General features: G+C 39.9%; 1 protein-coding gene across 1 annotated transcript in view; it reads left to right on the forward strand.

Annotated features, from left to right (window-relative positions):
* The first annotated feature begins 2,982 nt into the window (after positions 1-2,982).
* The window catches only part of LOC138142126 (zinc finger protein 436-like), a 37,631-nt gene continuing 15,189 nt past the window's right edge, over positions 2,983-25,424 (forward strand). The window contains exon 1 of the mRNA XM_069063098.1: positions 2,983-23,550. The gene's annotated coding sequence lies outside the window, so the exon portion shown is untranslated. The remainder of the gene's footprint in view (positions 23,551-25,424) is intronic.

The raw sequence follows: 25,424 nt of genomic DNA on the forward strand, positions 1-25,424 counted from the left end.
CTTGGGTTTGGGACTGTTGTCTTTTGGGGAAATGGGGAAATATAGCTCCTTAATAGTCTACTTAATTTCTCTTTCCAAAAGCAGTTTGTTTAGATTATTTTTTCTGTTTTGTCAGATTAGACATTTTATACTTTTGTAGACATTCATCCATTTTTCTTCATGGCTGATGAAAGGATTTAGCAGGATAAAGCTATACATGGTAGTCTCTGATAAGTTTCTTAATTTCTTTTGCATTTGTTGTCATCTTCCCTTTCACATATCTGCTTTTGATAATTTTAGGTTCTTGTTTCTTTTTTAAAAATTCTCAATTATTGTTTATCAGTTTTGATAATTTTTTAAAGAAAAAGCCTTTGGTTTTATCATTTTACTTATATAATTTTTATATCATTTTGCATTTTATTAATCTCTGTTCTAATTTTGATGATTTCTCTTTTCCTTTGGTATGTTGCTTTCTTCTTTTTCTAAATGCTTTCATTCTCTTTCTCTCTATACACACACACACACATACACATATATATATTAAGAAATTGTATCTGAACATTGACTTGACAATATCCCATAGATTGTAGAATGTTGTCCACAGCTTTGGAGGTATCTGTTTTATAACTTCCTCTTTCACCCTGAATTTATTTAATGAAGAGGTTGATTCAATGCATTATGGGCAATAAATATAACATATAATTTTTGCCTTTGAAAATTTACTTTCATGTTTCATCTTATTAGTAATTCTTAACTCTTCCCATTAAATTTTCTTTGTAAAACTATTAAAATCTACTGTTCAGCTCTATCATCTTATTTATCTTCTGATTTGATTTATCAAATTCTGATACTAAGGTATTGAAATCTTCTAATGCTTTTTCTTACTACTTATTACAAGACTGTAAGTCTTTCCAAAAGTATTATATTTAGTCATACATATTTAAAATTGATATTTTCTAATTTTGAATAATTTTAGGCATAATATAATTTCCTTATTTGTCTCTTTTAATGCTTTCTGGTTTGAATTCAACTTTGTTGGGAGTCATCAATCTTGTTTTTCTTGACTTAGACATAGCATTACAAAATTTGATTGAACTTGGGGCAGTTAGATGGCGCATTGAATAGAGCACCAGTCCTGGAGTCAGAAGGACCTGAGTTCAAATGTGGCCGCAGACAGTTGACACACACACTAGCTGTGTGCCCTTGGGCAAGTCACTTAACCCCAATTGCTTTGCCTTCCCCCGTCAAAAAAATTTTTTTGATCGAACTTAGGTTTTGCAAATCTATACTAAGTGTGCTTCTTATAGATCAGGCATTGTTGAATTCTCCTTTTTATCCATTTTGTAGCCCATTTTCTTTTTAGCAGAGAGTTCTATATATTTATATTAAATATCATAGTTAAATTTGACTTCTGTCATTCTTTTGATAGTAATATTATTTGTTTGTTAGAAAGGAATATCAACTTCTCTTATTTCTGTTATTAAACCAAGCAACAAAACAGTACTTAACAAGATTCCTCTATTATGCTATTATTCATGTGAAGATATTTTAGCCTCACTTTGGGGATTGCTATGCTTTCTCCCTTCTCCCCTTTTTCCTTCCCTCCTTTTTTATCTGGGACACAGGGCTCCCTTTTGTAATATGCAGTAATTTAGGAAACACACTAGTTTTATAACCGATTGAGTAGTTAATCTTGGTTTCAGAATAAGTATTCTTAGTACTTGCTACTTAAGCTTTGAAGACTTCTGCTCTGGTGAAAGCTGTTGAAATACATATCCAAAATTCCTTAGAATTGCTTTCCTTCTTAAATGTCCATCTCTTTCCTTTAGACTGTTGACTTAGAATTTCTTGGAAATTTAATCTTAAATCATAAAATGGTTTTAAGCCCATGGTTTTCAGTTTTATATATTGTATACTTTTCTGTTCAATTTCTGGTTCTTTTAGAAAAAACTAGTGATTGCTTAATTGATGCGTTTTGATAACTGGTATCTGCCTTCTGCTGGCTTAAAGTGAAGTTTGGAGATTAATGTGCCTAGGAGAGTTGAGTTTTCTGCTTTTCTTTAATTATGTAGATTCTTCCTATTTCCAGTGTCATTTGTTTTTCTTGAGCAGAACAGTTACTTGTAAATACATAAGTAGACTCTTTAATGTTTTATGGGAGCCCAGTCATTCTGAGGTTGCTTGTTCCTCAATTGTCTTGCTGTGCAGTTTCCAAATATCTTCCTTGTTCAGTTATTTTCTGGATTTGTTTTTTCTGATTTCATTTCTACATTGTCTGCCATTTGGTCTTCACCTGCATTCCTTTTGCTTTTAATTTTCAAAATTGATGTTTTCAGACTATAATCAGTCTTTATAGATAGAATTTGAGGGTTTTTTCCCTCATGTTTTCAGTTTTTCTAAGTATTTTTAACTTTGTTGACATCTTTTAATTCCTCTGACTTTCTTGCTCATTCTTCCCTAAATTCTTTGAATTTGTCCATTTTGAAGATCTCTCAGGATTCTGTGCACTGTTTCTCTTATACATTTCTTGGCACATTTGTCCTTTCTTCCCTTATTCTATAATATTTTTGTTTATATTGGACTTCTTTGGTTTGCTCATTGTCTTTTTGGTGTGCTTTAATTTTGTGTGAATTTTTAGAGGTATGGTTTCTTTGGGATATTGTTATTATTAGTTTCTCAGGGGAATCATGAGGAGCCTGGCTCCCTTGCACTCTCTCACTGTGTCATCTTCTCAAAAGTCCCCCCATTGGTGTTTTCTATTTATCATTTCAGATGACAGGACTGAAACTGAGAGCATGGAGTCTGTTCCGAAGTGGGAAATTTCTGAAGAAGTCCAATCACAGGGCATATTATCATCAGGATTCCCAAGGAACATTCTCATGGGTCCCAACTGTGGACAAGCCTCTGACAGTGATTGTAGGTTAGAGACACAGCCTAAAATGCCGCTGCAACACAGCCTCTCGTTATCTTTCTCAGGAAAAAGTTTTCAGGCATATAACATTTAGCAGAAGAGTGTCCTCACTGGGGAGAGAGGCTGTGTGTGCTATCAAATGTGAGACAATTTAAAACCCTGTTACATAAGAGAGATCCTGTAGGAGGGAGAGCCCAGGAATATGGTTTATATGACCACAGCTTCAAGCAGAATGCAGAGTTTTTAAGATGACAGAGAGAAACTCTATGAAATGAATCTGGGGAGAAAAAAACCCAAACAACCTCCTACAAAGTTAAATCAGAACTTATTCATCATCAGGAAATACATAGGACAGAGACACCTTTTGAGTATAATGAATGTGAGAAAGGACCGACTCACACCATATCTGAACCCCAGAAAAGTCATACTAAAAAGACACCTTATGACTATAAAGACCATAGAAGAGTCTCCAGCAGGAGCTCATCTGACGTTAAACATCAGACAATCTACAGTGAAATTAAATCCTAGACATTTCATGAGTGTGGAGAAACCTTTAGCAGTAGCTTTTTGAATACGAGAGAATTGACAGTGGAGAGAAACTGTGAAGATAATGGATGTGGGAAAGCCTTCTATCAATTCCAAACTCAATTAGATATCAGAATTTACAGTGGAGCCCCGTGAATGTAATTAATGTGGGAAGCTCTTCAAGTAGAGTTCAGCATGCCTTGATCAGAAAATTCAAGCTAGATTGACTTTCTATGTAATGAATATGGGGAAGCCTTCATGGAGCACATCTTGATTGCACTTAAGTCATATTTGAGAAATATCCTGTGAATGGAAAGAATGTTGGAAAACCTTCAGGTAGATTTTTTTGATGCTATTAAATGTCAGAGTGGAAAGAAACCCTTATGAATGTAAACTGTGTTGAAGGCTTCAACTTGAGCTTGGACCTCATTCAGCATCAGAAAATTCAAACCTGATATTTGAACTTTTGAATGCAGTTAATATAGAAATGAGATCTACAGATTTGTTGCATCTCAGAGTATCCAGACTAGTGCTAGATTTTATAAAACTTTGAAATTAAAGACCCTGATATTTCCAGGGTAAAAGACTAGAACCTGCGAGTTTCTTTCTTGAATCAACTGCTCTCCCTAAGCACTCTTACTACAGTGAGCCCTGTAGAAGCTGCCTTCCCTGCATATTATCAAGTTGATGACCTCGAACATATGAAACAACCCTTTCAAGCCTCTTGAAGAAGTCATACCCCCGTCAGCTTAGCTTTTACCTGTTGACCACCTCTCTTTTTAGTCTCACCTGCCTTGTTCTTTTTCCCAACAACAACAACAACAAAAACAAAGCACCAGGTTTGGACCTGTGCTCTACCCACATCCACAGAGGCTTCTCCTAGCTCAAGCCAAGGAATTTTGCCTCAACTACTTGATGGGATGGGGAAGGGTATCACAATGTTGGGAAAACTTTTGCTTCAGTATCTTTGATTATCAGCTTTGTGCTATTGCTGTCTTGGGTTTGGGGTAGTGCCTAACTATGTGTGCCTTTTGGGATGTTTGGGAAATGGGCAAGTTTTAGAAGATTGTTTTAGACACCTGTTAACTACAGTTTTGTGTTCCATCCTGTGTTTTGGCAAAGGTTTGTGCAGACCTTCCTTAATGTAGATCTAAGCCCTTACCCTTTACTAAGAAAAGATATTTTCTTGGTATGTTTTCTTAATGATCAGAAACTAGAGGGCAGAGATCAAGGAAGGGAGGGGAGCTTTGGATTTGGAAAGTTTACTGGTACTGGAATGACAATGTGGATGTATTTAATGCTGGAAGTTCAGGACAATCAGGGTTGAACCCCTGTGCCCTGTACAGGTGGGGCACACCCTAGTTTGAGAACCCTAGATTGAGTTAGTAGCTATATAAAATATATATCCATATATACGTGTGTATGTGGCTATATATATAGATGTATCTGTATATGTATATGTGTGTGTGTGTGTGTGTGTGTGTGTGTGTGTATATATATATATATATATATCCCCAATCTCTGAACTTTTCATTTTTGACCTGTGGGACCAGATAAATTTTATAGAGCCTAGAACTTAACCTGTCTGTATTAAGTCATATATGTGTATGTGTGTATATATATATATATATATATATATATATATATTATATATATATATATATGTATATATATATCCTTCAGACTCAGCCCTGTTGGTTGGTGGAAAACGTGCCTCTACAGGACCAAGTATACTAACTGTCTGGGCAGTGCACCACCTTGAAAGCACAACTCCAGGACTCATGGACCCTACTCACATGTTCTCGAGGATTGAATGCTGGATCACTACTCTCAAAATTTGACTCTATCTTCAAATTGTTACCTGGGATTTTAGCCCTGACCTTACTGTTTGTAGAGCTGTATTTATCCAGTGTTTTTTTTTTTTGAATAGATCCTCTCTGAGTGTGCTGTCATTACCATGATGTAGGGCTTTTAAATTCTTACTTCTGGGCTACAGCCCAGTGTTGGACTGCTGTGTAGCTAGAAAAGTAGAAGTCAGATAAACTCTCAAAGACCTACAGCAGAAGGAGGCTTCCAGTTGCTGAGTCCAACACCCGTGCTAAGGCCCTGAAACTATTTTAGACTTTCAAGCCTCTTCAAGTTATGTGCCCGAGATCTCACTTATAAGGAGTTATGGTAGTCCACAAAGTAGTGGTCTCAAAGACCTGAATAGGAATAATCTCTTTGGTGTTTCAAAGACTAATAAATCAGTACCTCCAAATTGAAAGGCAAATACAATCCTTGGTGTAATTCTTTCCCTAGATTGTATTGGCTCATCACTCTTAGCTTAGTGTTGCATCTAGACAGGGCTAGACTACTTACTGTATCTATGCTTGAACAGCTCCCACCTTACCTAAGCAGAGATGAAACCTGTGACTGGTCAATTTGTGTCTGTATTGTGACGGCATCTGCCGCTATATTTAAACCTTTCTGTAAAAATACCCTGTTCCATAAGCAGAGGAAACCTCTGTCATGGCTAGCTGAGTCCTCTGTAAGTAAAGCTCCCATATTATCACTTGCAGTTATTAGTAAGATTCTATGTATTAGGCTGGCAGTCCTGATGGCTTTGAGTACTGGTAGACTTAATGTTACTCAAGGTTGGGGATTGGCATTACACGCCCCTTGCCTTCAGATGGGGACAAGAAATTGTAAGGATGAATAAAAATAATCTTTGTGTCTGACCATCGGGTCCAGGCTGAGTAGGGAGGTGACTAGGGAGGGTTGAGTGGACCAGAAGTCAAAGTGAAGGTGAAAATCAGATTTGGAGTCAGCAAATGCAAATGTTAGAAGGTAGGAAATTATAAACAGGAATTTTTCAGAGAAGTATCAGGATGCTAGGCAGTGGTGGAAATGAAATGCAGATAAATACTAGAATTGAAGAGATTAAGGAACTTTGAGGACAGAGTATTAGAGGGCCATCAGTTGTGGGTTCAGTAGTCAACTGAGGATGAAGAGGAAGACAGCCATGTGTTGATATCATTGAACAGGATTGACAAATATCCTGGAAGTCAATAGATCATATTTTCATAGTGTGAACTTGAAAAGTTCAAGTTGCTGAGTGTAGTTTTCTTTGACTAATGGAAGTATTTGTGTTTGCTTTTTAATTGCCCTTTGGTATTTTTGAAACTTTATTTTAGAAGGGTACAAAATGTTTTTCTGAGTGTTTCTCTGAACTTAGATATTTTCATTATATTAAATGTAGGCTTTGATATCTTAGATTTGTCACATGTCTTGTTTATTGTGATTTACTTTCCTAATACTACAAAATACAGTTTATTAAACCATACATTTAAAGACGGTACAATTCTTTTCTTCATTGTGCTGCAAAAATAAATTTGCTGCCAATGTCATTTTTAATGTAATTTGTTTCAATTTTCTGTCTTGAATTTCTTTAGGTCCTGTCCTCCTATGGAACACCTTGTGCCTAGCAGGGGATATGTCTTTTACCACTTTCATTATTTAGGTCCTTTTTTCCCATGCTAGTTTGACGCGTCCACCAATTGTGAAATGCTCAACGTTTGATTCAACCAAATGTATTAATTGCCTAAGGCACTGTGCTAGGTAGGTGGTGAAGATGCAGAGGTGGAAACATGACACGTCTGCTCTCTAGGAGCATGCAGTCTATATGTACACCAACAAGTGTGATATAAGGTATGATGTAATCAAAGCAAAGAACAATGTTGAGATAAAGCTCTGTGAAATAGGAAGGGGAGAATGCTTTACATGGGGGTTTGAGGGAATAGGTTGGGGCCTCAGGTAAGATCTTTTTATTTTGCCCTCCTCCCCTTTTTCTGGTGGGGAATCAGGGAAGGCTTCCTGTATGAGGTGGTAACTAGTTGGGCCTTGAAGGAAGAGAAGCACTTCAATAGAGATATAATGAAAGTAGCCTCTAGGCATGGTGGGTAGCTTTTGACAAGGCACAGAGAGACAGGAATAAGCAAGAAGAGACTGAGGCACATGTTGTAGTCCAGTTTGGCTGGAAAGGTAAATTGGTGCCAGATTGTAGAGAGCTTGTAGATGCCAGGCAGAAAAGTATATATTTTGTCCAGTACGCAGTGTGGAGACATTGAAAGTGGTTTTTGTGGGGGAGTAACATCAGACCAGTGCCTTAGGAAGATTCTGGCAGCTGTATAAAGGATGAATTGAGGAGAGACTAAATAGAATGAGATTAGAATAATTCAAGTGGTAGGAGATCAGTGTAGGAGAACTAAGGCAGTAACTTTGTAGATAGAAAGGAATAAACCGAAGAGATTAACAGGACTAAACAACTGATTATGTAGACAGAAGGAAGACTCAAAACATTCTGAGCCTTGATGACTTCAAAGGATGGTAGTATGTTTATAGAAATGGATACGTTGGGAGCAAGGGGCAGGTTTAAGTGACATAAAGAGTTTAGTTTTCAATTTCTTGGATTTGAGATTCTATCAGGACATCCATGTGGTGATGTCTGGCATGTAGGTTGCATTCCACCAGCTCCTGTAGACCTGAGACTTAGCTATATAGATGATTGAACCTGTAAGAGTAGGTGAGATTAGCAAAGGGGGAAGGAAGAACCAACAGAGGAGAGTAGAAACCAGTGGTCATTTGGAAGAAGAACCTGGATAGAGCAGTATTATGGCAACTAGAAGAGAAAATTACAAAAAGGATGGAGGTAATTGACATTGGTTATAGAAAGGTTAAGGAGGATTGATGAGGAGTGAGAGAAGATGGTTGGACTTGGAAATTGAGGGTATTGGTGATCTCAGAGAGGAATTTGTTTAGAGTATTCTGAATAGAATCCAGGTCACAAGGGGTTAAGGAATGGTTGGTGAGTGAGTAATGGATTGCTTTTTCTAGAAGTAGCAGTTTTTTTTTTGGGGGGGGGGTGGAGATAATAAGACAGTGGCCTGAGGAGATAGTACTAAGTCAAACTTGCTTGCCTTCTTTTAGAACAGGTGAAAGTTTGTAGGCAGAAGGAAAGGAGCTATATGGGGAGAGATTTAAACATGAGAAGAAGAAAAAATTACTGCTAGAGCAAGGTCCTGGAAAATGCTGGATGGGATGGTATGGGATCAAGAGGGTCACTTGGTCCTGGGACTGGAGGGAACGTAGAAAGGATGAAGGAGGAGATAAAGAGGTTTTGAGGTGTGGAGGAAGACTGGTCATGACTGGTGACTTCTATCTTAATAGTAGAATAGGAATCAAAGTGACCTGCTAATAGGATAGAGTACAGTTAGGGTCTCTGCAAGACAAAGTTGGTCACAGTGTGATAGGGAGAGAGTCATGAATAAAAGAATTGTCATGTACTGTGAGTTCTCAGATAAAGTAGCAGGAATTTCTAGGGAAATTAGCTTGGGTTTTGTGACTTTCTCTGAGGGTGATCACTTGCAGTTGAAAAAGTACAGAAAGGTAATAAAGTGATAAAGTGGGATTAAGTCTCATCATCATGGGAATGATGGAAGGTGAGGGGATTAAAAAATAGAAACAGTGCATTTTGAAATGACTAACTCTAGGATCAAGACTGAAGGGAGCAAATCGAATCCAGAACAGAGATAAGAGCAAGAAAGGAGAGATGGTGAGGATGAAGAGGAGGAATTCCTTGAGCAGGAATAAAATAATGGACTTGAGAAATTTCAGAATTCAGCATCATCGATGTGAAGCAGTTTCAGGTAATGGTAAGGTTTAAGCAGTGACTGCTTTTATAAGTGACTGGCATAAGTGAAGATGATGGGTGTTAGGGAATTGCATTCAATTGATTTGATGAACCAAGATGACAAGGTGGTTGTAGTCAACAAAAATACTGAAGCCACTGAATATTATGGTGTCAGAGGTTGGGATGGAAAGAAGTAAGCCAGGTGTTTCCAGGATGGTGAGAGAGTTTCCTAGAGATCTGAAGATGGTAGCAACAAGGCTTAGGGAGAGGTTAGTAAAACTGGGTGCCTTGTACTCCAGGGGAGGAGATGGTTGAAGAGTAAGGGTGGGAAGGTGGCAGATAGGAAAAATGCAGGTCAGCAAAGATGATCCCAACACTGACATGCTGATTGATGACTAGGGCCTGTAACTCAGTGAGGTCACCAACAAAGAAGATTAAGTCAGCTTTCAGTTAGTGCTAGCTAGTAGGCGGGAGAATTGGAGGGAGTTGAGAATCCTTGTTAACAGGAAAGAGGGTTTTCCAAAGATTGAAGCGGAAGAGAGTAGAGAGGTGACAGTGGTGACTGAGAGATGTGAATTTTAGATGTCTAGCTAATATAAACAATTACAAAACATTATTACATGAGAAGTACCAAACAATGCTGAATGGATGAGAATGCGAATGGGTAAAGGAGCATTGAAAGGGTTTTTGCAGAGTTAGGCGATGCTTCTGAGTGACTGTGCAAGGGAGGGGACGGGGACGGGGGGGGAGGGGGGGGCTTGGAATCTGCAGGCTATCAAATAGCTGATACTTAGACCATAAATGGAGGATTAGAAAATGGAGAGTGGAATTAAGGGTCTGAAGAGAGTTAAAAGGCCCCAAACAATGTAGTCTAAAGAAATTCGCATCTCCTAGGTGAGGGAGAGGGCTTAGTGGCAGTGGAGGTGGGGGTCTTCACGGGCTCAGGCTTCCAGCTCAGTGCCCTTGGCTTTTTAGCTGATCAAGTTGGTTTTTAGCCATTGTGGTTACAACTTTTATTTTTATTTATCATTCTGGTGGGTTCTCTTTTTAGTAATTTAACTTGGCTTCTCCTGCAGATGAGAGGATTTACATTGAATTCATTATAATATTTTTGCTGGGTTTTTTGTCTGAGTTTAATTTATGTCATGCCATTCATCTATAATTTGTATTAATTACTTTTTTTAGTAGACACTTTAACTTTGCATTTTCTATGAAATTAAAATTATGCTTTATCATTTCTTTTATATGTTTTAATATTATATGCATTTGTTATCTGAATAACTGGGTCAAAATTGTTTTCTTAGTCTTAAAACTTCTATTCTCATGATGTGGTAATCCTGTATGCAGTTTGTTTCCAGGAATGTTGATTATATATATTATACACATGTTAATAAGATTTCTTAGTATGCCTGGTCAGCTTTTAGGGCAATTTAGTTTACTTACGTATTAGTGATATGTTTTTAAGATGTTATTTAGGTGATTTTGTTTTTAAATCAATTTATTTTAAAAAAATAATTCTTTCAGGTGTTTTTCCCCCCTGTATCTTGCATTCCTTGGTTAGTTGACATTTTAAAGAGTTGAAATCCTTTATAAAATTAGAGAGTCGTAAGGAACCTCATAGGCCATGTAGTCCAAATTCTCACCATCTGTTGAAGAGAAATCCAGTCTACCACTTCCCTGGAAGGTTGTTGTAAACAATCTTGTTTTGAACATTTCTAGGGACAGTGACCTTACCACATGACAGTACAATTTTAGATAACTACAGTTATTATTAAGTTCTTTTTATTGAGTCAAAATCGGTCTTCCTGCAGATTGCATTGGGTCACAATTCTGCCCTGTGGAACTGTACAGAAAAAGTTTTCTTCTACTTGACAACCCCTGGGGCATGTGATCATGTCTACCCTTGTGTCTTCTCTTTTCCAGCCTAAATGCCCTTTGTTCTTTCAACTGGTCTTCACTTGAGGTAGTTACCATGAATTCTTGTTGAAGCTCTGTGTTTTCTAATGATCATTGCTTTCCTTTCCTACTACTTACAGATAATATTTTAAAAATCCATTCTAGAATTTTGCCAGGACCTGGCATTAAGCTCACCAGTTTGTATTTTACACTGTCTGCCATGTTCCAAGTTGGAATGTTGCCCATCTCTTCAGTGGCACCTCTCCTATTCACATGACTTCTCAGAGGCTGCCAACAGTAGTTCCACAGTTTTCTCTTTAAGGTCTTTCAGTATCCTAGGAGGTTGTCCATCTGGACCTGGAGATTCAAAATTATTTAAAGTAGATAGATGATTAGTGTATTGTTTCCCTACCTATCTCAAACTTAGATCCTTTTTACCTCATTTTTTTCCTACTTCCTTGTCTGTGGACCTTTGTCCAAAATCCCCAAAACTGAAAGAGGATGTGCTCTTTCTGTTTTTTGTTAACATCACTTCATTTGCATCACAGTGGGTCTGTCCCTTCCTCCTAATTCTTGATTGAGGTATAACTCCTCTGATTTGAGAGTTACTAAAGTACTATTTGCCCAGAGGTAGAGAAGTAGAGTGATTTCCTTTTGTCCCTTCCTCCTAATTCTTGATTGAGATATAACTCCTCTGATTTGAGAGTTACTAAAGTACTATTTGCCCAGAGGTAGAGAAGTAGAGTGATTTCCTTTTCTCCTCATGTCATTTACAGCATTTCCCCCTTTTATGATCATGTTAAAGCAGTCTTACTCTCTTTTGGGACACATCTTTATTCTGATGCCAATGTCTTCTGGATACTCATAAACTTTTGTACATTTTAAATTGATATATTTTTTTTAAATCTTCCCTTTTATCATTAGATTGTTTTAGCTGAAAATAAGACTTGGGGATTTTTATATTTCTTTTTCTGTGACTTTTTTGCAACATGAGAATATATATTTTTTAAACAGCATGACTTTTGCAAAATTTGTAGCTATTTTTAAGTGATAATTTTTTTCTATTTAGATTTTTTTCTTTAAATTTGAAAATCAAGAATTTTGCCCATGTAGGAGTATTGTTTTCTTTGGGTTTTCCTCTCATTTTTCTTTGAATACTTCCATTAATAATTTTCAATCATTTGTTTGTTTTATAGACCATTTTGACCTTTTATATTCTTTTTCCCTGTCTTCTAGTATTCCTATAAATCAGAGGTCATTTCTAAGTGAAGATTTTTTAATAATCTTAAGCTGCTTTATTAGAAAAGATACACAAGTAATTTTTCTTAATTTTATTTGCTCTCACTACAATGATATGAATATGCTTACTATTTTTCTTCATTTGGCTACCACATTTCTCTTTTAGTGTTCTTATATAATTTCCTTCCAGAGTATTTGGAACATTAAGATCTCAGCCTTCTTTTGAGTAAAAGGTCTGTCTTTGAATACTTTTGTGACATTCACAGTACCTAATTTTTGCTTCTTTTTGTTCTCCCTATCTGCTTATTTTCTTCTCATAGTAAACGAACATTTATGTTAATAGTAATAATACCCATTGAAGGCATCTTTTTTGAATTTTTGCTTTGAATTTATCCTTTTTTTTCAGTAGTTCATTTAATAGTTTACTCTTTCTGCCAGTCTGTTAAGTTTGAATTCTTGTTTTGAGGTCAGGAGATCTGAACCTAGTCTCTAGGATACAGTGTGTTAGGTCCTGGGGGCTTTTTTTGGGTGTTGAAGAGGTAATTAATCTATCCTGTTCACCAACTGTCAGAAAATGACTTCTGAATGTATGGTTTGTGTGGTAAGTTTGCCAGTATGGCAGAAATATGAATGACAAGCCCTCCCCCCCCCCCCAACAAAATTCATATAACCTATTGAGACTAATTGGAAGGTATTTTTTTCCATCAGCTGGGGCCTCTGGTGAGAGGTCAAAGGTTAAAGACACAGGTACTGAGCATTTTTCTTCCAGGTGCTTCTAGAAGGAAGACTGTCCTGCTCCAGGTCTGTAGAACAAGTCTCACGACAACCATCTGTGCCACGTAAGCTCCAACGTCCTCAGATCAGTTCGTGAGATACAGCAGCATCAAAAGATGGCTTCCAGCTTTCCCTTTGTGTACAGGGAAGGTCCCATCTCTGACACATGTCAGTGATGTCTCACCGGTTCCCTTCACTTCCCAGGGATTCTAGGCCAGTGATGGACGGGGCCTCTGCTTTGGGAACTTTTAGTAGTATATATGGTTGAGAGTGAAGGAGGGAAAGAAGGAGGTGGGAGTGGAGTCTGGCTAATTCTATAGCTGGCTTTTCAAATTTGTTTATGATACAGAGTTGAGGGATGTGGGGAGAAGGTGCATGTTTTCTCATAGTTTTGCCTTTTGGTCTTTTAAATTTCCCAGAGTACAGCAGCTCACTACTCCAAGCAGATCAACTATATGGTTTAGCTCATTGGGAGTTAAAACTAGGGGCCTTATGGCTCAGGGAAACAGAGTTGGCAAATGGCAAAACAAACACCCCCCACCCCCCACCCCACAAAGGTACCATTAAAATTGTTCATGGCCTCAATTTCTGACCTGACCCTTAACTCTCTTCAGCTAGTCTCCAAACTCTAAAGCATGCCATGTTAGCATCTAATACTATATAAATCAGGACATCTTGCATTTTGGGAAATGGATCAGTGGGACACAAGGCTATTTGAAAAGGCTTCCACTACAATTTGCTCATGGCTATTGAGTCTGTCTCATAAGGCAAGTTACATTGGGCTATCAGAGTTCTTATAGGATGGGAAGAAGGGAGTTCTGGAGGCATGCAGGAGCATATAGTGTCCTCTGGTATTTCATGAATTAAGGTTCACCTTAATTGTTTTTCTTTAATGGATTCTGTACTCCACACTAGCAACCTTGAACTGGATGTTACTTTGGTATTTGTACATACAGAGTGTGGAAGTGCGCTTTGATTTTTACAGGAAATTGTTGAGGTTCGATTTCTTCCCATATTCCATCCTTGTTCCACCTCTGGATCCTGGTATATACATTTACACTGGGTTTCATAATAGAACAGCTATGGGTATGTCCTGTAAGAGCTTTAAGGATATGTTACTATGAGGAGGAGAAAAAAATCCTTGTCATGGCCATAACTGTACTGTTTCATCATACTCTGAGGATTATGGTATGCCAAGGTGAATTTCTCGGTTTTTATTTGATCCTGTTTTGGGGTTTGAGTTTAGAATAGCCATTTCATGCCACTTTATGTGAAAAATGTAATAACCAGGCCTGTATTCAGATGAGTGGATTGGTCTCTTCTGAGAGAGAGGAGGGACAGTGTTGTGAAATAAGTCAGAAATGTTCTGCTACCACCTTCCCTAGACTTTCCTGCTGATTCTATCCATTGACCAGCAGCTGATTGACTGCTCACATGTGCCCTCCAAGCATTCCAGGAAACAGCCTGATATCTCTTTGTATGATGGGTTGGTGATTGGTCAGTATGAACCCCTTTACAACAGTGGTATCAAAAAAGATCATAGAAAATAGTTTTCAAAAGCATCGATGGTCTTAATAGGTTCTCTATTACATAGTCAGTGTCACTGTTAACACTCATGAGGTGGGTTCTCAGATCATATATATAAACATTATGCAGCTATTTATTTCCATGGTTGCATTGTAACATCAAAAGTAATGTAGCAAATGCAGAGGTGTGTGTGTGTGTGTGTGTGTGTGTGTGTGTGTGTGTGTGTGTGAGAGAGAGAGAGATTCGGCTAATACAGATTAGATAGGAAAACTTTAAAAAGTATGATCTCCATTCCATGAGCTCATGTTTGCACAATTTCTAGTGGAATTTGGACACTATCCAACCTATATTCAAGTTCTAAGAAGCAAATCCCAAGTTTCAGCATAATTGATATTTTACCTCTTGTTGCAGTCATTTTCTAGCAAGGCTTATTTCTAGATCTGCCTGGGAGAGATAAGATGTCTATTGGAGGACATTGTGAATTGGAGAAGTTGTGTTTCTTGAAGATAAGAGTGGGCCATATTGAAAATATGAAAAGATGAGGTTGAGGTGGCCAGCTGATTTCCACTTGCCTTTTCTCCTGCTTACTGGCCAGTCCTTTTGGGCACAGTATATAGGTTCAGAAGTTTTCTGTCTTAAGTGTTTTTTAATTCATAAGGGAAAGTATTTTCTGCACAACCATAGTAAAACTACTACAATATTATGGAAATCACGAAGTCCAGAATTGCCATTCCTCCTAAGGCATTCTCATGGCAGGTTTTGGGAGAGAGTTCCTAGGATTCATAACTGTGGAGGTGTATCTGCATTCAGGGCTTTGAAAGGTAGTTTGGCATTCAGTATTTACATGACTTAACTGTACAGTGGCTCTATTGCCAAAATAGAAATAAATTATTGAGTTCCTTAAGGCCTATAGGAGTAAGCCCCTCGTGGGCAATAGGTGCAACTTCCCGTTCAGGAGTTGGTGTATCCCTCCTGTGAAGGTCACATCCTGGTACTCATTCAATCCCTGTGATGTTACACCTGAAATATGTAGAAGTATTGCCTATCAGGTCTTCATTTTCTTCTGCCTTTACTACTGAATGGAAAATGGACTCTGAGGCCTCCCTACATGGATATGGTATTATAGGACTGTCCTTCAGGGCAACATCCACCAGTGTAACAGGAATGTTACACTCAATTCATTGTTCAACAAAATGAGAATTTGCTCAATTGCTACTTAACCTACACAGTTATCGATTATTGAAGGCAGAACAACAAAAATACTTACCCCATTCCAGGAACTCGGTTATAGAACCACAGGAAAAAACACTGGCTTTGGAGTCAGAAGACCTGGGTTCAGATTTTTCCTTTGACACTACTTGTGTGACCTTGGGTCTCTGTTTTCCTCTTTGTAAAAAGAGGTGGTGAGATTTGATGGTCTTCCAGCCCTAGACCTGTGATCCTATGAGAAACCTAAACAAGGGGGAGACTAGTTAAGGTATATATCCGTGTGTCAGCTGCCTACCTCATAAGCAGAGTCAATACATACTTTGAGAGGATTGTTCCCTCCAAGGTGTGATAACAGGTACTTGTTTGGAGAGGGTGGGAGAGTGTTGACAAGAGTGCAGTTTGGGTGCAAATGGACCGTTGGAAAGTACTGATTCATGATGAAGTACATCCAGAGAAACTTTATAAAATTTAGTATAGAAATCATATTACTAATAAATACAAACATTAATATTATAGGCATTTCCCACTATTATCGGCACCAAACTTTTTAAAAATGATTCCTTGATTGCTTGTGGAAGTTTGGGATTTTAGTGCCACAGATCTTGGGTGCAAGTACTTGAAAGAGCCTGCTCTCTGCATATTTTGCTTTTATCTTTTCCTTTTTTCTTTCCTGATTTGCCAGACCAAGAGGGAAAAAATTGATGACATGAAACAAAATTACCACTCAGATCATACCCTAATTTCGATCAGATAGTTTAGAACTACTTACTGAAAAACTTTCCCCCACCCCCCTAACTAGAGCTTATTTCCTATTCTTACTGAAGGGCTGGGGGTAGAGGTGGGGTTATCATACTCAGACATGCATGAATAAATAATAATTGGTTGATTCCAACTCATCCATGCAACCAAAAAAATTAGGCACTAGTTAGTTACCTGTAGTTAGATAGCATGCCATGTCTTATGACTTTCTCCACTTTCCCTTTCCTTTTCTTGGAGATAGGGAAAGTGAGAAGAGAACTCACTTCCATCCATGTATTTTTTGGTATGAATTGTAATCATCTTGTTCTCAGCAATGAATTTAAGAATGGTTTGGGTATTGTCAGTGAAATGATTAAACTCATAGATTGAGGATATTTTTCTTTGCAAGCTCTTCTAGATTCATTAAGACAAAGATGTTGATGTTCTCTATCATGAGAATTTCCTTCAAGGCTCTAAAAGAATTTAAAGCTACTAGAGAGAGGATAAGCTTTGAGCTCCTTGTTTATGGGAGTTTGAAGCATCCCATCTATTTTTCTCTTATCTTTTTGTCTTGTTCATTGTTGGTGAGGGGAGCGAATGAACTGGGGGGAAGGGTTCTGGAATCAAGTGAAGAAGCATGTTTAGTGTTTCTCTAAACATTTGTTAAGTTCATGAACACGGAAAAGCTTTCCCTTGCTCCCTTGCTTTAGCTTACTGCAAATCGGGGGGGGGGGGGGGGATGACAGGGATGGGGGACGTGCCTTACTGAAGAGGTGGATCCAGGCTGGGTCTCATTTGAAATGATGATAAAGTTTATGGATTTTTACTCCTAAGGAAGGTTACAGCATAGTTTTTATGGATGAAAATTAGAAATGCCAACCCAGGGAAAAGAGATTTTCCATTACTGAATCCAGAGTTAATTCTTTCCCGAGGTTAAGAAAACACCCTGCTCCCAATGCTAGGTGCTTTAGCGCTTAGAAGCTTATTTTTGAACATTGGAAAGGGTTGATCAATCTCTCAGAAATACCTTCTTAACGGATGGTTAATGTGGTAAGTTTTACATCATGCCAAAAATATGAATGACAGGGTCCCCTTCCCCCCCCAACAAAATTCATATAACCTATTGAGACTAATTGGAAGGTATTTTTTTCCATCAGCTGGGGCCTCTGGTGAGAGGTCAAAGGTTAAAGACACAGGTACTGAGCATTTTTCTTCCAGGTGCTTCTAGAAGGAAGACTGTCCTGCTCCAGGTCTGTAGAACAAGTCTCACGACAACCATCTGTGCCACGTAAGCTCCAACGTCCTCAGATCAGTTCGTGAGATACAGCAGCATCAAAAGATGGCTTCCAGCTTTCCCTTTGTGTACAGGGAAGGTCCCATCTCTGACACATGTCAGTGATGTCTCACCGGTTCCCTTCACTTCCTAGGGATTCTAGGCCAGTGATGGACGGGGCCTCTGCTTTGGGAACTTTTAGTAGTATATTTGGTTGAGAGTGAAGGAGGGAAAGAAGGAGGTGGGACTGGAGTCTGGCTAAATTCCATGACTGATTTTTTTTTCAAGTTTGCCCATTAATTTTTGGTTAAGTTTAGCAGCCACATTTAGCAAAATGAAAAGAAACCCACACACAAAGCTCATGTATTCAAGTCATATTTATTGATAAGAAATTATGGGGTGTTATGAGCTAATCCTTGCTTTCAGATGAGGAAAAATGGCTACTGAAAAATTGGCCCCAGAGCACTTCATGGTCTGGCCCTGGTGCTGGGGTGGGGGGTTTGCAGATCTTTGAAGTTCCCCAGCAGCCCGATTTGGGAGGAGGTGGGGTGAAGTAAGTCTCCTTAAGAGCAAGAAAGGGTTTTGGCTTCTCCCATGGACTCCTGACACTCCTTCAGGCACGTGACAGTGGAGACCAAACCTGGCCGTCTTTTAGCCTGGATCTGTGAGTCACCACTTACCTGGCCTTGTACTTTTGAATTAGACTAGGCTGAAGAGAGCAAAGAGTGATTTCTAGATAGACAAGGCAAGAACAAAGACGTTTAATATTTTTCTTGCTGGGGGTGGTAGGAGAAAGGACATGACTCCCTCCTGTACTGCTGAGTAAAAGGAAAAGGCACCTGACCCAAAGGAAATTACATATATATTTTTATATATGCATGTATGGATATATGTGTGTTTATATACAATCCAGATCTGTGTGTATTATCACTATTGAACTATAAAATGATAATGTAGGTAGACCATTTAGTAAATGCCCTATCTGGGTTCTTGCTGAGGAGAGGGATCATATTCCAGAAATGTGAGCAGTTTCTTCTTCTAAGGGATTTCCTGAAAGAGGGGGAGGGATCATTCATAACCACTTCCTTAGCTGGCTGATTGTCTTAGCAGAAAAATTACTGTCACCTCAGTGGATCACCTGAAATGTGCTTTTCATGGCTGCCTAAAAGAAAGTTTTGAGTGCATCTGAAATGGGAGGGGAAGGCCTTGGGAGAACAGTGTTAGCACTTGGACCATTGTAGGTAAATTCCAATCTCTCCAGGGTTTAGAACTCAAACTAAGGTCCATTTGAGTGCTTCCTTTTGGGTGGCCTGCATTCAGGAGCCAGTGCAGCAGTGGCTATGATCAGAGGACCTTAGTTTTGCTACTTCAGTCATCTAATATCTTTATGGCTGTGATATGGAGAATGAAAGAGTGTGACAATGGTCTCTAAGGACCCTTCCGAAGTTTGACATTCTATCATTCTGTGATCTTGGGATTCATGAGGTGTATCAGGAGACAACACCCACCAACATCCTCACTGAATAGAAATGAGGACCTCTTGCCTTTCAGGTGGACTTAAATAATTTAACATTACTTAACCATCTGTTGTGTACTGGGGATACAAAGAAAAATTGAAGGAAAAATTTAATTGCTTCATGTGTGCCAGGCACTGTCCTAAGCCCTTTACAAGTAATGATGAGGCCCCCTCATCCTACCTGAAGGAGCTTATATTCAAAGGAGAGAGACTACACTATGTAGGTAGATAAAAATACAAGGTAAATAATAGTGTATGGGGGGGTTGGGTGGAGATGGGAAGGGAAGGTGCTATTTGACTAGAGTCTAAGGAAATGGGGTGGAGGTGCGTTCTAAGCATTGAGGTCAAGCAGCGAATGCACTGGGCTAGATGAAATGTGTATAAGGAACAATAGCAAGAAGGCCAGTTTCTACTCTGGTATCAAGTATGAGAATATTGGGGAAATCAGATTAGGACCAAGTTCTGAGGGATTTTAAATGTCAAATGGGGGAATATGTATTTTTCTCATACAGATGGTAGAAAGCCATGACAGTTTATTGAACAGGTGGGTGACAGATCTATACTTTTGGAAAATTACTTTGATAGCTCTGTCAGGATGGATTCCTGAAACAGGACAGATGAGCTAGGGAGACCAATAGAGGCTATTAGTTCAAGAGGTGATGTAGGGAGGGATAAGAACCTGAATTTGAGTGGCAGGTAGTGGAGAGAAGAGCACGGATAGGAGAGATGTTCAGGTGGAAACAGTTTGGCCACTGGTTGCATTATAGTAAATGAGATTAAGAAATTGAAGATGACCCCTGGGTGCCTGGAAGGATGGTGAGATCCTTAATAGAAGAGGGTGTATATGGGGAGGAAGATAAGTTCAGTTTCAGACAAGTTGTGTTTGAGATGTCTACAGGGTATCTTATTTGAAATGTCCAGTACTTGAAGTGGAGTACTTAACTGAAGCTTAGGAGGGTTAATAGGGCTGGGTCTTTGTGTGTTAGTGGCAACTGTGTGCCAGGCACTGCTAAATGCTGGGTGTACAAGGAAAGGCAAAAACAAACCAAAAGACAAAAATAGTTCCTGTTCTCCAGATGCTCGGTCTGATGGTGGAATCAACAGGTAAACAGCTGTGTACAAATAAATATATATATTTACCTTGGAATGAATTGGAAATAATCAGCAGGGGGAGACAAGGGAGACCAGGAAAGGCTTTTTTTGGAAGGTGGGCTTTTAGCTGTAACTTGAAAGAAGCCGGGGAGACCATAAAATGAAAAAACGAGCAGGAAGACAACTCTAGGCTTGGGAGACTGGTAGTGAAAATGCCTAGAGGTGGCTTGTTCGGGGATAAGGATCATAGAGTGGAGGGAGTGGGGCTTTAAGAAGTTGAACATGGTTTTATATCTTGGAGGTAATGGAGCCTTTGGAACTGAGGAAAAGGAAGAAAAGGGTCAGACCTGTTTTTTAGGGAGATCAGTTTGCCAGATGAATGGAGGACTGAAGTGAGGAGAGACTGAGGGCCTGCCCCAGGGAGCATATGGGTTAAGGAGGTAAATTGGACAGAATTTGGTAAGCATTGCAAATGGGGAGTGAGTAAACATTTAAGAAGACATGTTGTGCAGGGCGGCTGGGTGGCACTGGCCTTGGAGTCAGGAGGACCTGAGTTCAAATTCAACCTCAGTCACTTAACACTTAACTAGCCTTGTGACCTTGGGCAAGTCACTTAACCCCAATTGCCCTCCAAAAAGGAAAAAAAGGACACGTGAACCTGGGTGAGTGATAGGATAGTGGTGCCTTCAAGAAGGAAGTTAGGAAGAGGGTTGGGAAAAAGGAAGGAAGAAAGAGGAAAGTGAGTATGTTCTCTCTCTACACTAGAGGTTTATCAGTTCAAGTTGTCTACTAGATAGTTGGATATGTGAAACGAGGCCAGGAGAGAGGTTAGGACTGGATACACACATCTGAGAATCATCTGCATAGAAATAATTGAATCTGTGGGAGCTGTTGATATCACCCTTTGGTAATTAGTATAGAAGAAGAGGGCCCATGAAAGAACCTTGGAGGACACTTGTGATTACCAGGTGTGACCTGGATAAAGATCCCCCCCAAAGGAGCCGGGGAAGTGAGGAAATGTGGAGGACAGCCAGAAGAGAGCTGCGTCCCCAAAATGGAGGGAGAGAGTGAGATGGAGACAAGATACCATTAGGTTTTACAATTAAATCACCAGTAACTTTGCAGAGCCAGCTGGGATTCATTTATGTAGAACTATTGAAGCCAGGGGAGCTGCTGAGGTCATCAAGTGAGTATGGGAAGAGAATAGGGGCAGGGCCAAAGCCGTGGGGTCAGTCTGAAGTTTGGGGGCCACCACATAGACAGTGAAGCCAGCAAAGGAGACTGAAGGGATGGTCAGGTACTGAGAGAACTAGAGTAGTCATAACTCAGAGCAGAAAGAGTGGGAAGAGGGTGAAAGTTATTTTAAGATAGTTAAAAATGAGAGGAAGTGGGGGCCGCTAGGTGGCGCAGTGAGTAAAGTGCCGACTCCTGTGTCGGCGCGCGCGGGCGCCAAGTAACCTTAGGCAAGTTACTTAACCCCAATTGCCCTCCAAAAGGTAAAAAAAAAAAGGAAATGGAGACATTTCAAATTGTTTTTTTCAAAGGCCTTTGCAAAAGGGAGAGAGAAAGGTTCTAAAGGGGTTTTAATGGTTGGGAGACTCGGAAGGAATTTGTAGATGGGAGAGCAGTTGAGGTAAAAGGGATGATAGAGAGCCAAGCTAATCTGCTGAAGAGTATGATGGGGGAAGAATCTGGGGTGTATGTAGAGGCAGACTTGGTGAAGAGTGGCTACCTCTTCAGAGGTATGTTTGCATAAGAAGCCTCACTTCAAGAAATATAAGATTAGCTAGAGTGGGGGAGTGGGAGATGAAATATCCCATTAAATTAGTTCATGTCCAGATTTCTGACGTTAGAGAAGAGCCAAATGAGAGACAGGACTTAAAATACTCCTGAGTCTGAACCAGATTAAAATCGAACTGGGGAATACTTAATAGTACATCTCAAAACCAAGTCAATATGTGGCCTGCAGGGATTTTTCTGTCTAGATTGGTGGTCGCTATTTCTCCTGGAGCTTGATGCTGCTGCTCTAAAGCTGGAGAGATGTACTTTATAGGTGCAACAAACAGATTAGCTACAGTTCACTCAGGGACTGCATGAGGCAGGTAAACTAATCAGAAAACTTGCAACACACCAGCTGTGGCGATGGTGATCCCACTAGCATGGTGACAGAATCAGATGAGAGAAGGAAGTGATCTGGTGCAACTTGTCCTTGCCAACTTGATCTCCTGCTTCTTTCTATATATTGGGCATCCTAGCCAAAGTCTATCTTCTGCCACCTAGACGGTGCCCATTTTCATGCTTTGTTCAGATTTCCCTATGTCTGCCTTTCTCCTCCCTACCATATTTGCTTGTTGATTTCCTTTTCCAACCCAAATGGCTTGAAGCTTCCGGTAGCCTTTCCTGAAGCTCCCTTGTCAATTCTGACTTTCTCCTCCAGACCATACAAGGACTATTTTAAAAATTCGGAATGCATATGTTTTTTTTAATAATATGTTATAGTTATTTGTGTTAGTGCCTTTTCTCCTGTACCCTTAGGTTCTTTCTTCATGAGAGGGAACTATCTAAACTTCATACTTTGTACCTGATAGCACTTAAATGCCCACTTTTTTCTTGTATGAGTGCTGGTTATCTTCTGGATTCCAACTGGATTGGTATCAGTAAATTCTTTGGAGCACTACAGTTTAAAGGGTCACAAGGTTACTGCTGGAAGGGATGTTCAATAAAACCTGAGGTTCTGCTGAAAACTCTGGGATTGCAGGAGTAGATATGCAGCACAGAAGGGTCAGTATCAGAGCAGGGAAGCAAGCCACTGGCAGGGAGCTGACTTTTTCTCACTCACTCTGTCCTCCCAAAATTTGGCCCTTCTTTGGTTATGTGCAGTCCCCATTCCCACCCTGCACGGATACCGGCATGACCTGCCATGCCATGAAGGCCATAGGGTGTTGAACTCTTTCTTCCCCCAAATATCAGGATCTTGAGAGTGTAGATTAGGGGAAAAACTACTACTAATTCTAGGCTGTGCTCATTCGAGCTTCCATGTTCTCTCCAGTGTAAGGCCCCCACAGCCTCAGTGAGTTGCAGTTATATTGAAGAATATATTTTTCCTGCCCAACCACTGTGGCTGCTATGTGTAGGGAGTACCCTAGGACCTGGAGCTGAAGAGAGCCTTGGAGATCACCTCAGTCCTTCCCATTTTTCAGGTAAGGCAGCTGAGACTCAGAGGTTAAGGAATTTGCTCACCTTCACTCATGTGAACTCTCAAGCCCAGGAAGGGACACAAACCAGGGATGTCAGAGATAACAAGACTTACAGAACATGAATGTGGTAGAGGCATGAGTAGAATAATCCTAGCTAGGAGTTAGCCTACTTGCTGCCAATGTCAAGGCAGCTAAACTGGTATGGATCTTATAGAAATACAGTGTTCACCACTTTGACTTCATGAAGATCATGCTGCAAGCCATCCTAGTAGGAGTCTCCAGTTTGTGTGTATCTCTGAATAATGCACAGAATCAGGAGGGCTTGGGGTCACATCCTACTTCTGAAATGAGCTCAGTGACCACGGCCAGTATCACCTCTCCAAATCTCAGCTTGCTCATCTCTCAAATGGGCATAATTCAAGTAGTCCAGGGTTATACCCTATTCACTGAGGTTCCAGTGAGCTAATGGAAACTTGAAAGCAGTTAAGCTTGAAGTGCTTCTGCTCAGCTGGGAACACAATGAAAATTAAGCTAGCAAAACCAGTCTGCCCTCAAGGAGTTTGCCTTCTCATGGGGGAGATGACTTTAATAAAGGTGTTTATCTGAGACACAGAGAGAGTAGCACTACTAGTCACAAGTGGCGTCATTTCTGTTATTTGCCCCAGAATCACTGTTTCCTCCACAAATTGCTATTTCTGCAGCTAGCAAGTAGTAGGTGCTGGCCTGGGTTCAGCATGATGACTTGTACCTGGGGAGCAGATGTCTCTGCACATAGCCCCTTCTGATCCAGATGGTGTTCCTTCAAGCTGTACCCATCCTCTGTCAGTCAAAAGAAAATGCCTGCTTGTGCACATGCATTTGATTCCTAGGGATTGTGAGGAAAGAAAACTGGAGGGTTTATTAAAACTTCGGCACTCTTAAATTGCTGAATAAACCCAGGTAGGTTGATGGCCACAGTTGCCTGTAGTATTTCACAAACAGGCATAGTCCCAGGGCACAGAAAACCAGTGGAAATCGTGCCCTGGAGTTCAGGAGGAGGTGACATCATCTTTCACTATTCCTTGCCATTTGGAGTTGGTTCCCTGGTCTAAACTGTCTTTATGGAAATATTGGATGAACCAATGAATGCCGAAACCAACTGATGCATTTAAGGAAAGAACCTGTGACTCCCAGGAAACATGAAGAGGGAGTCAGGGGCAACAGGACAGTGGTACTGGGATAGCTAATTGATTCCCCACTCTGTCCTACCTAACTCACATACATACACACTGTTGAGCTGGGCTTGGGAAGGGACACAAACCAGGGATATTGTCAGAAAACCTTGAAGACTGCGCTTTTCAGTCTGTGGCAGGAGGAAGGAGTCCATAGTGGAATTCATCCTGTGGCACCAAGCTCTTGCTGGGACTCCTGTTTCTATCTTCATAAATCAGGGAAACTGAAGTTTATAGGGAAGGAAGGGGTCTGGATCAGTCGGGGCTGCTTGGTCTCCCAGGTCCAAAATCACAAACTGCAAGGTGTTAGCCAAGTAACTAGGGCCTTCCAGGTATAGAATATTCAGATAAATGGCGTGTTACCACATAGGAGTACAGGTGGTAGCAGGCAGGCTAGGAAGACACATCTAGGATATAGACAGCTTTTTGAATGTAGGAAAGGTAGGCCAGAAACAGTTGAGGTTTTTTTCCTGACTATAATACCCCCTGCTGGTGAAACTTAGTGTTGACTGTAAGAGGCTGGTTGGGGTGATGAGTGAGGTGTAGAATTGAGCACAGATATCTCTTTGAGTTCCCAAAATTGCCTAATACGGGGCTCTTTTCTGTGTAATAGAATAGGGGTTGGCCTATCAGAACTCTAATTAGTCCCACTAGGCAGAACAGCAT

The sequence above is a fragment of the Petaurus breviceps genome, unplaced genomic scaffold (genome assembly GCF_028583685.1).
Source record: "Petaurus breviceps papuanus isolate PSGF00001 unplaced genomic scaffold, PetGlider_PUasm1.0 90535, whole genome shotgun sequence".
In the NCBI taxonomy this organism is placed as follows: domain Eukaryota; kingdom Metazoa; phylum Chordata; class Mammalia; order Diprotodontia; family Petauridae; genus Petaurus; species Petaurus breviceps.